We start from the raw sequence: 12,788 nt of genomic DNA on the forward strand, positions 1-12,788 counted from the left end.
GGTGTGAACGTTGATGTAATAAAATTTAAAGGGATAGTGTTAGTGTTTGGTAATTATTGTTCAAAGTAAATACATATGTTTGCTATGTTTGAAGCTGTAGTATATTGACAAATTAATTGGTTTTGGTTTTCATGTGGAGTGCGTGTAGGTAAATAGACATAGTTGACACTGATATAATTGTTGAGGATGTAAACATTAACGTAGTTGTTGTTGACAACATATAACTGTTGAGAATATAAACATTAACATAGTTGTTGAGAACTGTGATGTCATAAAATTTATTGTAATCTTAGTTGCATTTCTTTCACAACAGTTTGGATATATAGCTTTTGCATTAAATAATGTTCTTTTCTATGCTTGCAGTTGTATTATGTTGATAAAGTAAGGGTGGATGGAGTACCAGAGTCACTATCAAATCTCGGTCTATCTGGCTGGACGTTAGATAAGTTGAAGGAAAGGCAACATCTTGAAATAGTAGGTGGTGGGTTCGGTAGACGAATGAATGGAAAAATGTTTGGGTCGTCAAACAAGGGAAGTGGGAAGGAGAAAGTTAATAGTGAGGATAGTCTGGTAGTAAAAGAATCTGAGTTGAAGGTAATAGTCATTTACGCATTTTATGTCACACATGCTTATTGTTTACTTTGATGAAAGTACGGTATAGTTTGTAATACTGATGACCATTGTTTATGTAGGCGAAGGTGCAACGCATGGGGAAAGTGTTAGACATGCTTACAAGATGCAAGGAGGAATTTGAAAAATTAATGAAAGTAGCGTTTGATGCGTACCCCGGGAATGGTGATCTGAAAGAACTTACCGTTAAGTACACTGAGGTTGTTCAATATGAAGACAAATGGAAGAGGTATTTGGGGGATTCTAGACATAAAAGCAGAGGTAAGAAAGTGGTGGACGTGCGGGTAGGAAGACAGTTAAAAATGTCAGCATGTGGAGGCCAGGTTAGTAACGAAGAGACAATTGAGCGGATTAAAAGGAAATCTGTAGAAGAAAAGGGAGAAATGGTGCGAGAAGTTGATCATTTAGATGATCAAGAACCTAATTGCTCACCATTTTGGAGTGATTCGGATGTTGTGAGAGAGTTGTGCGACAGTGTGGACAAGGTGAGCGCAGGTGGGAAAGGAAGCAATAGTGGAAGTGAAATTGGAGTTGGTAGTGGTAGGGCATTGAAGGGTGTAACACATGGAAGTATTCCGGTGTTTGTTGAACCATCGTTTAGTTTGGGAATGCCACAGGTTGGTGAAGAAGTAGTGTTGAAGAGACCAACAACAACAAAGATAGCAGTTGATACACCTGGTGTGGATGTTGAGTTGAGGACGGGGGAGAATCAAGGGACGGAAGTGATTGATAGTGATACGGAGCACGTTCCGTTGAGTGAGGTGTCAAGACGGATGGTCGATAAAGGTAAAGGTATAGAAAGGGAGAAAAGGGAAATACGTCAAAGCTATCGGCTTAGATCGCCGTATATGTATAGGCCGGTGGAGGTCAATAGCAAAGAAGAAAAAGATGAGACTCTTGTTTGGAGGTACATACATCGGACTGGTGGCCAGAAACGTAAGTCTTCTGACATACTTGACCCTAAGTTCATATGTTAGTGTTAATTGTAGTAACCATATTGTGTTTCGTTGTAGGGAAACTTTGTTTTTGACTGAAGGTGGACTGTTAGGTTTGCGGGGTGCATTCGAGACTCTCCAGCTGAACATGACGATAAGTAGCAACATCATCTCTTGTTTCTCAATGGTATTGAACGAAGGGGAGTCACTGCGGAGCGATTCGTCTCCATATCGGTTGTTTCTATGACCAATCGAGCTTGTAAGTTTTGTTATACATGCTTTTATTGTATGTTAAAAGTAACTGTTAAGTAGTAGGTTGTGTTTGGCTGGTGTTTAACTATTCAATAGTTAAACCTTAGTTTGGGTTGGTGACTGGTATGGGAGGGGCCATGCGTTATGGTTGATCGGATACGGTTGTGTGTGCATATTCATCTGTGTATGTGTATTATTGTTTTGTGTTGGTCTTGTGATGCTATCTGACTAGTAAGTTGAGGTGCTTATGATGTGAAGGTGGAGCTTTGGTTTGGTTTGGTTTGTTTGTTGTAGCTTGTGTAGTTTTTATTATGGGCGGTAGGTATGTAGGTGTTAGTTAGACGTTGGGTGGTTTGAGATGTATGTGTCAACGTATGCGTGCACCAGGTGAATCTAATTCATGTCTGATGTGTGTATGATTAAGGGGTGTATGCAGTGTACGTTGTGTGTATGATCAAGGGGTGTATGCTTTGTACGTGTAGCTACGGATTATGGGGGTTAATCGTGCTCGTACACAGTTTAAACGTAGCGGTAGTTTGTGTAGCTATTTAGGTAGTGTAAACTATTTCAACTGTCTGTGTGTATTTGTGGTTTATGCGATTAACAGAATGCTAAGATTTTAATGTTCGTTGGAAACGGTGGTGTGACACATGTTGAACTGTCTGTGTTTTTTATTTTTTTAAAAATAAATTGATGCTTATATGTTATGGTTGCTCGGGTATGCATGTTGAGGTGGCTGAGTTTTTTAATGTTATTTAAATTATCAGAATTATTAGAGTGGATGGTTGATCGGATCATGTTGTTTGATTGTTTGAATTTGATTGTTTGTAAATTTTTTTTGAAGTTAACATAATCAATTGAGTTGAGTTTTGATCGGATAAGGTAGTTTGTACGAGTTGAACTGTCTGTGTTTTTTTATTGTTGTAGTTAACAGTCTGATTATAGTTTATTGTATGGTCGGATAATGGAATGTATTTGTGTTTAACCTCTTGTGTGGAATAATGTGTTTTCTTTGGAATTAGCAGAATGGAAGCATGATCGAGTTAAAAGATGTGATGTTCACAGCGGGCGTCGGATTGATAAAAGAGAATCTAAGGCGATCGGTTAACAACGATGTGAGAAAACTACGAATACGGCCATATGACATGTTTGTAATACCAATTGTAACAGGTGATCACTATTATCTGGTGTGCTTTAAAGTGAAAAATCTAGCAATTGAGGTGTTAGACAATGTGGATAAGGCCACAAACAAAAGGCGGTCGAAAGCAGATAAGGATTCGGATGCAGAGTATAGTGGCGTTTGCTCACGTACGGTGACAAAACTGGTTAGTATGGTTTGAGTAACAATTCAATTATGTTATTGTTTATTGTTTGATGATAAATGAGAAGGTTGTGTAACGGCTACTAATGTATGGTTTATGCAGAAGGAGTTTTTTGTAAGCTACCTGCGAATCGTTGATCATCCAAAAGCAATTCTAATGGAAGGGGTAGAACCGAAGTGGCTGAAGTTAATGAAAAGAATATGAAGAGTCTGGGCTGTTCACTATGAGGCATATGGAGACATTTAAGGGGGGAGTAATTGCTGCTGTGGGCTTGGGGAGGTTTCAATGAAGAGTAAAAAGGTGTTAGTCAGCTTAAGGATAAAGTACACCGTGAAGATTCTGCTGTCTTCTGTCAACAAGCAAAAAGGGAAGATCGATGAAACGTTGGTAAGCGACTGATGGATGCATGCTAAAGTCAGTTAAACCCGTTTTAGTTTTTAATGTTTTATGGTTTTGTGAATAATGTTTGATGGCTATCTGTTAAAAAACTCCTTTATGTTAAGCTGTTAATATGTTTTGTTTATGACTGATAAAACCTTATGGTATGGCGATGTGCTTTTGATTCTAATGTATCAGCTATGTATCAAAGGTTGGGTTGCTATGACCAAATTTTGAGGATCGTTAAGTGTACCAAGATTTAAGTATGTTAATGAAGTTGGTATGTTAACCAGATGTTTATGTTTCGTCGGATGCAATATATGCGTGGATAATTGAGATCTTGTGATATGTTTGTTGTTACACGCAAAGTAGGTGATTGTTTTTTTTTGTCTTTATGTTGGCTGACAAACGTAACGGTTGTTGCCTCAGTTCGTTGAACCTCAAAGGTACAATGTGTCAAATAAGTTAATGTAATGCTCATATGTAGAGATAGTGTGGTGATGTTGTAGGTTTATGGGAACGCAACTGAAGGTTGGTGTGTTCAAGAGGAATTTAATGTTGTTTGCTACAGAAATAAGATGTCAGATCTCAGAGTATGTAAGAACATACGAGTTGGGATAGCCCTAAAGTTTGAGTACCTAAAAACATTGGGATACTACTGTGTATGTTAGTATGGAGAATCGCACAAAAAGAATATCACGTACGTAAACACCACTTGGTGCATATGAATGATAGCATACAGTTATAGTTGACCAACAGGTAACCACATTCGAGCATTTATCCATGCACGACCGACATGCACACACCCATTTAGCCAGAAATTGGTAAGTAAAGATTATAACATTTTTTGTGTAAGTAGTTTTGTAAAGGATTTTCAACACAGAGCTTTGTGAGCGATGTGCCTTCACAAAGGAGTTGTTTAACCATAGCAAAATCCATGTTCACTTATCGGTTGGCATATGTAGACGCATTTTAGTTGACATGAAGTGGAGGATGACATTTTTTCGTATGGCTACATATATAAGTAAGCGTAAGTGACACGAGCATATGCAAATCTAAGAGTTTTCCAAGGCAGACCGTTGGTATGTATGCGTATAACATGTCTTGTAGATGTAGGCATTCAACATGTTGAGACGTCAAATCGATGTTCAATAATCGGTTGGCAGAGAGACGCATGTATTTTACACGAAATAAATGATGATGACATTTCATTTGACTAGGAATGTAAAAAAATAATGGTATGTTACACAAGTGTAATTTCAGTAGAGGTGTATTAAACTGAAATTTGATGTTTATTGAACATGTATAGGGGTAACATATGATGGTAAGGGCTCGCAAGAAAAAAAACAAATTACAATAAAAGAAATAGGTATTATTCATATGTTGTAGTCGGCATCGCTTGTCTCATCCGAATCTTCAGAAGAATACGTGTCAGATGTGCCCACAGTGTCATCAGATTCTGCATATTCCGCCGGTTGGTAATCCGTCGTTGCCATTTTGTCTTTTCTCCTTTGTTGCCTTTCCTTTCGGCGTTGTTCCCTTTCTTTTCGCCTACGTTCCTTCTCTTCCATAACTTTCTCATGGTTACGTGAGTCATGACCACGAACCCGTTTGTTATATTTTGCACAAAAACGTTTTGGTTTTTTGCTTTTCTTCTTAGCCTTCTCACCTGGGCCAATCTTGCGCTTGCGAGAACCTGAACCCTTATTTTTAATCCCTGTTGGTGGCTTTATTGTGATTTGCTCAGGTAGCTTGTAGCCAATCAAGTCTTGTATTATGGCGGAGTTGCTGTTATAGGAAGGTTCTATAGGAATTTTTCCCCATATTTTGTCCTTGATCTGATGCATCTGATCGACCAAAGATTGAAGAAGTTCTATGTTTCCTCGTGCACGATCGGCGCACTAATTGGTCAAAGACAGAAACTGTTGCCTTAGTTTAGTTCTTTCATCAAGTGGAACACCGTATTTGGTTTCCATCTTGAAAAGTGATGGGGGTAGGGCGTCACTCCTCCATCGAGATGGAATGTATTTGTCAGGGATCTCATCAATTAGCTCGATTTGAAAGACTTTGAAGATGTGTCTACACAGGTAGCCGATGCGAGTGAAACCCTTACAGGAACATAAAAATGTGTTGTCATTGAGATTGTGAGTCACCTGCCATATACGTTCAATCAAGGTGAGTAGTTAGTGATGTAACAGTAAGTAAGCGACAAATGTAAGTGATGTTGTGACATGATAGGAGATGTACCTTATATTCGCCAACAAACTCGTTGCGTTTGTCTTTGTGATTGATAAGATGAATTTTGAGTCCATCTGCTGAGTTAACACGTGTACGTGCACAGTGATACAATCCCTTGATAATCTCTTTCTGAACTTCTTTGAAAATTGTTATAGTGTAGACGTAGGAGGCGTGACGCTTGATTGGCAAACGGGTCTCTAATGGCGGTGTCTTTGTTGTGGTATCATTTTGCAATTCGCGCTGCACGTGTCGTTAAGCATTCAATGCCATTTCAAAGCAGTTCATGAATTGAACAAGATTGTTGCCTGGGCTAGAATATACTTTGAACTGTGAGTTGGAACTCTGACAACGTGAGGTAGTCTTCATCAAACAACACATTGGAAGATCTCTAAAGTAAGCCGGAACCCAACTTTCTTTGATAGCAAACATGTCTTTTAACCATTTGTTTTCGCTTAAATTAAATTCATCCATCAAATCATGCCATCTGGATTCAAACGTCTCCGGCTTGATGAATACATTCCAAACCAGCTTGTTAACACGACATCTAATTTCTTCATTAACCTGAATCTCACCCTTCAGCTAGAAAACAAAAAAGTAGTAACTAGTATTGTTGAATGTGCAATAGAGCCAATAAATAACTTAAAATGAACAGCGCATACCAAAATAATTAAAAACTGGAGATGAACATTCATAATGAAAGGTGTATACATACCTTAACAGGTATTTTGTTTGTAACGTGCCACATGCACAGCCTATGTGTAGATTCATTCAAAATAGATAAAACGGCTTGTTTCATTGCTGGATATTGATCTGTCAACACCAACCTGGGCTGCTTGCCAGGAGCTGATAGGAACGCATCTAGTAACCACTGGTATGACTCGATCGTTTCGGAATGTATTAAGCCAGCACCGAAGGTAACACATTTCTTGTGGCAGTCAACGCCCGTGAAAGGAACAAAAATTATGTCATGCCTGAAATAAAAATGAAGTGTGGTAAATTAGAATTAGAAATTGTGGCCGAGAAACGTAACGCGCTTTTTGTTACCTGTTTGTTGAGTATGTTGCATCAAAGGCTAGCACTTCACCAAACAAACTGTAGTTGCACCTAGATACGCCGTCAGACCAGAATATAGACCGTAGCACACCGTCAACAGCTTTGAAGTGGAAAAAAAAATCCTCCAAATGACTCATCTTGTGGGTAAACCTATCGACAATCATTTGAGCATCCGCATCAGCTACACAATACCTGACATTGCGAGCATGGTTTTTAAAATCAGTCTTTGATCCCGTGACCAAATGTTGTCCACCCTTCAAAGATGACTGAACACGGTGAGCAACGACTGGACCAAAACCTGTAGTTTGAAGATTTTGAATAAATTCCTTGTCTGAAAATTGTAACTGTCTTCTCCCGCTTGTTAGGTCCATATTGTAATTACTAACAAGCCCGTGATTGTTAGCCTCTCTGAAATCATATATCTCAAAACCGACAAAGTTCGATGGAACTTTAAGTTTAATACACGCATTACAACCTGTAACGTTTATATTCGTGTGGCGTTGCTTGGAAGAGGACGATGACGTGTCCATGGTATCCACATCTTTGCAATGTGGGGTACCGGCTTTGCTGCACACCATATACCTATGAGATATGGCACCTTTGGTCCATGTTATGGTTGACATCCTTACATTGAAACCGGATTTGGCTGCATACGCCTTGTACATAGCAACCGCGTTATCCCAAGTTTTAAATTGTAGACAAATCGAAGGTTTTTCATGTGACGGAACATTTGGTATCCAACATTTTGACCCATCAGACTAGTATAAGCAAATTGGTTCGTCATTTTCTGGATAGGTGGATAATAATAAGACAAGTATTAATTTTAAAAATTCAAACTAACTACTAATAGGTGGATAATAATAAGGAAGCATTAATGAAAGAAAATAGAAATAAATTAAACTTTCTAACTTTAACGCTCAAGGTTAATAACGCGTGGAACACTCAACTGTCCAAGTAACAACTCGCTATTTTCGGGATCACTCGTTTGTAGCTGGGCAACAACATGGTTTCCTGGAACAAAAACAGTTTGGATCTGATTATAATGGCTAAATAATGTTTACAATGTTGAGCCGCTAGAAAAAGTATATGAAAATAATGAAATTAGGTAGTCAGATAAAAATAACAAAAGAATCGGAGTGTAGAGGAAATAAGATGACTACGTATAACAAGTTGACGGGCGACACGTTAACCACATCATTATTTACATAAATGTTTGACTACAAAACAATCTGCTAGTAAGATATGAAAGACTAGCAGCCGTTAGCATACCAAGACCTACACACAGGATACCATAGCTACACCATAAACGCAGCTACACATCCGAGGAAAAATAATACAACTGTCAGAACTACAAAGTATACCAAATAGACAAAAATGACAGCAATAACATAGCAGATATAACTAAGTTAACACAAACAAGATAGCCGATAAACGAAGATTGAAAAAATTCATAACATTCATATTTCTTAAAAAAAAGTCTTTCCATAAAATGAAGACACAAAGACACGAAAATAAATAAAATTTGCAGAAGGTGTTACTATAAAAAGGTAACTCTTAATTCGTTTAACAACATTACTTTAGTTAATTACAAAGGTACATTTAATAATTTAAAAATAATATACAATAACAGACAAGTAGGACAACAAACGTAAGATTGTATATGTTTGAATAAAAAAAGATATGACAACATCTAAACAAACATTAAAATGCAAAGCTACACAGATGAAAAATGTACACGAATATTTTTCCGGATCCATGCATAAAAATGTATGAATATACGTACACAAGTGACAACCACACACGCATATTAGTTATGCATGAACCTACATACACACGTGACGAAGCTACACAGGTGACAAAACATACACGCATATTTGTGCGGATCTGTACACACACACGTGACAGCCACACACATATATGTTATTTATGCACATACATACACATTTAACAGCGCTACACAGGTGACAAAGGTACACACATATTTTTGATAATCCTTACAATTTCTGAGTGAACATTAACGTTGAAAATAATGATAAAAGAAGGAAGACGTATAACTTACCGTCATACTCGTTAGTCGGTATACTGCTTGGCTGAACATTATGTGTAGTTGACTCATCACCCATTGCACTTGTTTAGATATAGAAATTCAGAAAACCAATTCAATTTAAAAACCAAATTAAGAGGACTAATTGTACTAGGATATTGGTTATGAGCACTATGGAATGATGTGTTGAGCAATGAAACAATTAAGTAGAATAAGTTAAGGAAAATAAACAGTTTTATAATTATAAATTGACATTTATGGCTGTATATTAAGAAAGACATCTACAGTTTAATGAAATTGATATTTCATAAATAAAAACAAATAACCAACACATGTTGGGATACATAATAAAAATGAAGAAAATAATCATCCAATAAAATTAAATACATCTAACAATAAACGTTGAGCAATCGAGAATCATTTATCAAACAATTAGTTGATTTTATAGTAAATCGCCATGTACTGTGATAACCTGCTATCAATTTACCAAACCCTGAAAAATAATATGATCATACGGGCAACAATTGGAGGAGAAGGGTTGAAGGGGGGAATCAAAATATATATAAACCTGGATTTGCTGATGACGACTTGCAGAACCATCGTGATTTGAATGTAGCTATATCTGGAGCATAATAATATTACGCATGACATTAGCTGGGTGATTGTCAAAATCGAAATATATATCAAAACCATGACTGAAAATCGAGTAGATTATTGGGATGCTATTTCTCTAAGATTCTGAAATTAGATGTTTAATTTGAAAGATGGGGATGATGGATGTGATATCAGATGATCGGTCTTGAAAAACAACTGGTGAAACGGTTGCAAAATACTAGTATTTACCAATTTTATTAAGAAAATAAAATGACAATTCTAACCTTCTAATTATTTAAAAGAAAAGAAAAAATATGATTGAATGATATTACTTCTCGTACTTCTCGCTGTAAAAAAACTTCTGAAAAGAACCAATACCTATATATATATATATATTATTAACGTGTGATTTTCAATTTTCATCATTGTGATCGTATCCCTATAGAGTCACAGTACAACTACTATATATATTATAAATATCATCTATCTAATCTAATAAAACACTACTCATTCTTGTCACTTGTCAATCTCATAGCCCTCCTCACCTTTTTTTCCAACCCATTTCAATATATGGTCCTTATCTTTTAAGTTATTTCAAATATGAATTCAAGTTTATTTTATTAAACGTAAATCCTAGCCGATTCATTCATTAGCATTAATGGTGAAAAAAAGAAAATAAAGAATATCAAAATTGAAAAAGATTGGTTTCAAATTTGGATTTAAAATTTTCCCATATACAATTGAACTCAATAAAATATGTATTTTATTAATTTTATCCAAACATTTTGTATAAATATTGCAAACATGAAGAATACCTATTTTATAAGGTATATAGGTTTTTATTAATCCCAACTATTGTCTTTTGGACCTTGCCAGTCCCAACTAACCAATTGGCTGATAACGGTCCCAACTTTTAATGTATTTATTCCTAACGGTCCGCAACTAACAGAATCCTAACGCCATTAGTTGCAGGTCGCCGGAAAATTGCTTTTGACCAGAAAAGTCACATTTTTTTGCCGGAAAAGATCACCTGAACACCGCCACCACCAATTGACTCGCTGCCAACTAACCACCACCACTTGAGCACCATTAACCGATTTTGATGATTTATACAGAGTTCCGAAAGCCTAAAAAAAGGTTCCTAAATGTCCGATACAAAGCTACCAAGATGTTTGGGACGAAAAAGTTGAGTATTCGAGAAAATGTTTTCTGACCAAAACATTTTTCCGGCTACCTTCAACTAACGATGTTTGGACTCTGTTATTTGCGGACTGTTAGGAACAAATACGTTAAAAGTTGAGACCGTCAGCAGCCGATTCGTTAGTTAGGGCCGACAGTTACCAAAAGGCGATATTTCAGATTAATAAAAACCAATATACCTTAAATATATCTTGATGTTTAACATTAAATCATTGAATTTGAATATTATAATTATAATTCATATGCATAACGATTTAATATATGAACTATCTGTCATTTATATGACTTTTTTGTATCGTATAAAGGGTTTTAGCAATAACAAGATCAATATTTATTTTTCAATATTTTCTTTCATAAGTCAGACTAAAATGCTTCAGAAACATATATTTTATGACTAGATTTATACGTTTTTATTTATTTAAATATATTTAATTTAATATGCCTTATAAGACAAATTACTTAATTAAAAGCATTAAAATTTTAAATCAAAAAATCTGTTTCAATCCCATCCGACTATTTTCGCTTTCCAAAAATCATTTAAAATATTGAAACCTAGAATATTGTTTACATAATTTCAACATTATATTAACTTATTGATCTTGTTTTTATACAAATACAACGAATTGGGTTTATGTTAGTGTTACATGTTGGTTAGTACGAATTGGGTTCATTAATATTGTTTACAAATCATTTCAAAGTAACCGTTTAATGTAATTAATCTTTTTTCTAAAAATTGCTTGACATCGTTTGTCCGCTTTAATTAATAATTAATTTAGTTAAAAATTAAATTAGCACTTTCCTTGAGTCCCTGTGGAGACGACCTTACTTACCCATACTTGTTATAGGTATTTAAGTCTTTTTAATTGATTGTTTGAGTAGACCGCGACAGCCTACGTCATAAAACAATTTACTAATGGTATCACCTCTATGATCAAAAATAACTTCAAATTTCAGAATCCTTTTTTGCAAATTCCAATCTCCATCAATTTAATGCACTATTTAAACCATGTAATTAATGTTTTGACACGAAGTCCATGCATCCGTTATAAGACAAACAGATTGTGAAGAACTTTTTACAAGCTCTTTTAACTTGTTCTTTTCATTCACATATAATGATAAAATTTCTCTAGCAATTGTAATTCAACTCGGTAACTCTAACTCAGGTCGGTTTACACTACAAAAGTAACGAAAACCTTCTTTTTCAACAAATCTAAACGATAGTTCATCAATAACTATCATTTTAGCTATAGCTAGTTTACCCAGTTCCTTTGTGAAACGAACACACACTAATTTTCCACCTTGACCTTTTCCTTAAAAAGGTAAAGTTTTCTGTTTTTTTATCTTCTTGACATTTAAGCGGATTAAACTTGCATAACCTTTCAAATGATTTAACAAGGCACTAGTACCATTCCTACTTGGTTCATAAACATAGCTTGTCTTACAGTGCTTGCATGATGTGCATGTACCTTTTGCTCGATTTTTTTAGTTTGTTAAAAGTATTTCCAAACAATTGATTGCTTTCGCCCGTTTTTGTAGTTATCATCTTCAGGTTGCTCCAAATCAACAACATCATCTCTCTCAGCCTCTTCCATATCATCATCCTCAATGATGTTGACATGTTCACCATCATCATTAATGTTTATAGGATCATTGAGATTTTGTGTATCCATTTCAAGATCTGCATAAACACCAAAAGAACACAAGCAGAAACAACATTAACATAAAGTCTTGTACATACTTAATTAACAAAAAACAAACATAACAGATTAACACCAAACGGAAAGAACATTAACAGAATAACTTGTATAAACACCATATATAATACTCAAATTAGGAGTGTAAGCACAAACAACATTGTCACACCCCGCCAAGGCGGAAATGCGGGTGCGTGACGTCATGTATACCGTAAGCATATGATTATCGCCAACATAGTAGCATTAGGATACCAATAGTTTTAAAAAGCGTTTATAAACCATAACATGTTTTTAAATAAATTAGTTTAAGATAAAATTGGGATTTCTCGTATATGATCCCAAATATCAATAGGGGTATACAAGCGAAACCCCTCCAAAAGGTATCCTAATTATGCCTTGAGGTCTCGTCTTCATGATTCCTTAAGTGCTTTTTAATTCCCTGAAAAAC

At 35.7% G+C, this 12,788-nt stretch overlaps 1 pseudogene; it reads right to left on the minus strand.

Moving 5' to 3' along the window:
• Window positions 1-4,893: 4,893 nt before the first annotated feature.
• LOC143583034 (protein FAR1-RELATED SEQUENCE 5-like) lies at window positions 4,894-12,544 on the minus strand (annotated as a pseudogene).
• Between the last annotated feature and the right edge of the window lie 244 nt (window positions 12,545-12,788).

The sequence above is a fragment of the Bidens hawaiensis genome, unplaced genomic scaffold (genome assembly GCF_021521415.1).
Source record: "Bidens hawaiensis isolate Kalapana, Puna unplaced genomic scaffold, B.hawaiensis_p1.1 tig00032105_1, whole genome shotgun sequence".
Classification (NCBI taxonomy): Eukaryota; Viridiplantae; Streptophyta; class Magnoliopsida; order Asterales; family Asteraceae; genus Bidens; species Bidens hawaiensis.